Here is a 4,378-nt window from a genome sequence, read left to right on the forward strand (position 1 = left end):
AGCAAACTATTTTAATTTTTGTGATTTCAATAATACGTTGCAATATTTAGTAGGAAAATTCAATGTTCATTTTTTCTTTTTAATTTCAAAAATGTCCTGGCTCTTGCTTTTTTTTTTGGCCACACCAAGCAACTTGCAGGATGTGGGAACTTAATTCCCCTGGCTCTTGCTTTCTTATTTACATATATACAGTTGAGAATCTGCTTCTCCCAGAGATCTAATATACATAAACAGATGTTTTCATTTTTACTCACTACATTCTCTTTCTTTAGGACTTAGACATTTTAATGTACTCCTTCCCTTTGATGATAAGGTTTCATCACAGACCCAAGCTTACACACCTCTCTTTTTTCCCTATGATGAGTGTATCCTAAGAGACTCCTTGGACTCTAACATGACCCACTTCTGCCAGGGACCCTGCATCCTCCAATCCGAATTCTATGATTGTCTCAGTTCAGGCTTGAGCTGGACCTTGATGACATAGTCATTCACGCTTTCAGTATTTGTTAGCACCTTCTCAAATATCCAGGAATAGTATGAATTAAATAAGAAATGAACAGCCCTAAAAGAAGAAGATTATGAAACTTTTCAGAAGGAAATATTCCAGTAATTAAAACTCTGTGACACTAGTGAAGACTAATGGAATAAAATATGAGACCTAGAAAAAGACCAACTATATACGAGAACTTGGTTTATGATATGATGACATTTCAAATCAGATGAGGAAATATATTCAAAAACGGTAGTATTGGGATACAGGCTGAGCCATTTCAACAAAAGCCCCAGAAATACAGTTGCTACTCCATGTGTGGTCTGCACGCTGTGGTCCATGATGAGGTAGGTTCTGAAACTGTGTAAGCATTTAGAAGCTTTCATAGAAATTTGACCTTGCTGTCACCTGCAAGTGCACGACGGTCTCACTCAACAGAGTGTATTGCAGTATGGATGTTGAGAACTCAGGTGTGGTGAAGGTCATGTGACATCTTCGGCGTACTAGTCGCGGGCAGTAGGACCCTGGTACAGCGTGTGATATTTTAATTTCAGTTTGAGAAAATGTCATGATTTAAAAACTTTTCAAAACATTAGTAATTATTGATAGTTATAATACTATTTTAAAAATTCATAATTATTTTATTTCTTAACCCAGCCTGTGTGTGTGTGTGTGTGTGTGTGTGTGTGTTAAAAGGAACTTTATTGGGTGTTGGGGGTTCAGATGAGGTCCATGAGGCTATCATCCTCCATGACGCTGGGCTGCAGGCCTGGCTGGGGGATGGGGCCCCAGAGAACCCTGCTGAGCAGCCTCTGACCTGGCAGTGGAGCCCTGGGGGGAAGCTGCGCAGGCCAGGACTGGATGGGCGGCTGGTGCGGTGGGGACAGCAGTGCAGGGGCCCGTGGTGGCTGGAGGTGGTGGAGAGAGGCCTGAGGTGGGGGAACCCCAGTCTAGGGCGGTGGTGGGTTGAAGAGGAGGCTCCGCAGTTGGGGGTCGGCCCCGGGGTTCTGGGGCCGATGGGTGGGGCCGGGAGGGGGTGAGCGGGGGGCCGCTCCAGGAGGGCCTTGTGGGGCGCCTGGGCAGTCCCCCGAGGCTGGGGCTGCGGCGGCCAGAGCTGCTGCTCAAGCTTCTGCTGCTGGAGTCGCTTGTGGTTGGTGATGACCTCCCGGATGCCGCTGGCAACGTGTCTCTGGTCTTAGGGGATGAGGCCCATGAAGACCTTCTTGAATGAGTACGGCAGCATGAGCACATGCACCTCGCAGGGGGCCGCGTGGGGAAGCGCACACAGCCAGCGAAGCCGTTGCCCAGGATGTGGTAGAGGCCTCGGAGGGAGTCCAGGTCCTTGTCGGTGAAGTGGAAATGGACCATCCCTGAGTTCCACAAAGGGCGCAGGGTGCTCAGCAGCTGCTGGGGGATGAGCTTCATGATCAGTGCTGTCCTCTTTTCAGCTTCTCACCGTGACTCAGGTAGACCTGAGAAGGCAGTGACCTACTCAGCTTGGTGTTGGCACCACAGAGGCAGGTTTGGGCTTCTCCTGCCACTCGAGGATCCCGCTCCAGGCCAGGAGTATGTTGGAGACTGACTGCTGCCCGCCGAGGGCCAGGGTCCCGAGCTGGGCCGGAGAACAGTGCCCGCCCTGAACAGTGCCCCGGGCTGCCCAGTTGGGGGGCCAGGACCGGGCCAGGGGCCACAGTGGAGACCAGGCTGGGCTGGGAAGGTGGGAGGCGGCTTGGGGGCACCGGGAGGCCCGGGCCTGACTGTAGGGGGGGACCCACTCCTGGAGAGGCTTGCTGAAGAGGGTTGATGGGCGCCGCGAGGGCCCAGCCCAGCCTTCTGGTTCTTGGCGGCCTCCATGACGCTCTGGGCAGCCACCTGAGCTGCACTCAGGGGACCTGGTACTGCGGGGGGACAGAGGGCAGAGGCTGCTGGGGGGCTGCCAAGAGCGGGGCGCCCGAGGGAGGATCTAGAGGCAGGGGCACGGGCAGCTTTAGCTGGAGGGGGCCTGGGTCCAAGCCACCCCCGACGGGCAGCACAAGCCCCCGCACCAGCACCATGTGCCTCGGGTCCTGGCTCACGTCTGTTGGTGGCTGCAGTGGCTCCAGCCTGGCGGGAGGAGCCGCCTTCTCGAACAGAAGCTGCAGGGCAGGCAGCTTCCAGGGCAACACGATGGAGAAGTAGATTCCTCACTCCCCAGCCTTCTGCACGAGGGTCTCCGTCGTGCACCCAGAGTATGTGTTGCCCTCGACAGCAGGCAGCAGGTAGAGGGGCGAGTTACAGTAAGGAGGCAGAGTCGGTGTGTCTGGCCAGTCTGCTCGGGCATCTTCTTGAAGTCATCGAACAGCTGCAGAGCCCTGCTGACGCCTTCAGCGATGAGGCTGCAGCTCTGGCCCCGCCCACCCCCACCCCGCCATGAACTTCATGCCATCGAGCCAGATGACAAACCCATAGGCGCTGCTGGTGGGAGCGTGATATTGTACTTAGAACTCGGGAAAGCAGTCCACTGTGTTGAACACCACGAGGCTGTACTGGGTCCCCGCATAGTCTCCCCCGAAGTCCGTCTCGGCAGCAGGACCACCATTAAAATACTTGATGGCCAGGAGCAGGTAGTACTTGCGGAGGCCCTCGAAATAGGGCCCCAGGTTGGCTGTGCCCTCAATCGCAAACACCACGTCAGCTACGAGGCCCCCTGGCCCAGCCGCCAAGCCAGTTTGAAATTCATAGTTTAACATTATTAGCCCAATGAAATACTTTTTTTTTTTTTTTTTGCGGTACGCGGGCCTCTCACTGTTGCGGCCTCTCCTGTTGCGGAGCACAGGCTCCGGACGCGCAGGCTCAGCGGCCATGGCTCACGGGCCTAGCCGCTCCGCGGCATGTGGGATCTTCCTGGACTGGGGCACGAACCGGTGTCCCCTGCATCGGCAGGCGGACTCTCAACCACTGTGCCACTAGGGAAGCCCAGAAAAACATTTTTTTATGGTTTATGTTTTTTGTGTCCTAAAACAACATTGCCTACCTCAAGGTTTTAAAGATTGTCTACTTAGGTTCTTTCCTAAGAGCTTTGCAATTTTTTGTTTTTTCATTTAGATTTATGATACACTTCTAATTTTTATGATGTGTGAGGTAAGGATTAATGTTCAGTTTTTAAAAATTCAGATATCCTGTCATCCATCACTATTTGTAGAAAAGACTTTCCCTTCTCTGTTGAATTACCTTGGCATGTTTGTGGAAAATAAACTTACCATAGATAAGTGGTTCTACTTCTGGAGTCACTTTCCTGTTCCAGTCATCTTTACGTGGATTCTTTTACCAAAACCACGTTGTCTTAATTATTGTAGCTTTATAGTAAATCATGAAATCAGATAGTTTTCTCCACCTTCACTCTTTTTAAAAATGACTTTTGCTGTTCTAGGTCCATAGGAATTTCATTACAAATTTTACAATTAGCTTGTCAGTTTCACCCAAAGTGTCTGCAGGAATTTTTGATCAGCATTGCATTGAATCTATAAATCAACATGGGGAGAATTAATAATATTGTGTTTTCCAATCCAAAAACATATTATATTGCACCATTTATTTAGGTCTTCTTTAATTTCTTAGAGCAATATTCTATTCTTTTCAGTGAAGAAGTGTTGCATGTCTTCTGTTATGTTTAATGTGCCTAGTTTTATAACATGTCTGTGTTGTTTATTATTATATTTTTTGAAATATGATTTTGTTATCAATATTATGAAGTCAAATAGTAAAACATTTGGAAATTGTCTCCGTTTTTTATTCATTTCATGTTTTCTAGAGATTTAATTTTATAGTATATTTCAAAAGTATTCTTCCATGAGAGATTGTCCTCCATCACAGATAGAGAAGTACTTGTCTACAGATACAGAGTCTAGG

At 49.4% G+C, this 4,378-nt stretch overlaps 1 pseudogene; it reads right to left on the reverse strand.

Moving 5' to 3' along the window:
* Positions 1–1,209: 1,209 nt before the first annotated feature.
* LOC111185324 (mediator of RNA polymerase II transcription subunit 25 pseudogene) lies at positions 1,210–3,230 on the reverse strand (annotated as a pseudogene).
* Between the last annotated feature and the right edge of the window lie 1,148 nt (positions 3,231–4,378).

This window comes from Delphinapterus leucas, chromosome 6 (assembly GCF_059928025.1).
Source record: "Delphinapterus leucas isolate spDelLeu-1000000601 "Yukka" chromosome 6, BTC_Dleu_Yukka2, whole genome shotgun sequence".
NCBI lineage: Eukaryota > Metazoa > Chordata > Mammalia > Artiodactyla > Monodontidae > Delphinapterus > Delphinapterus leucas.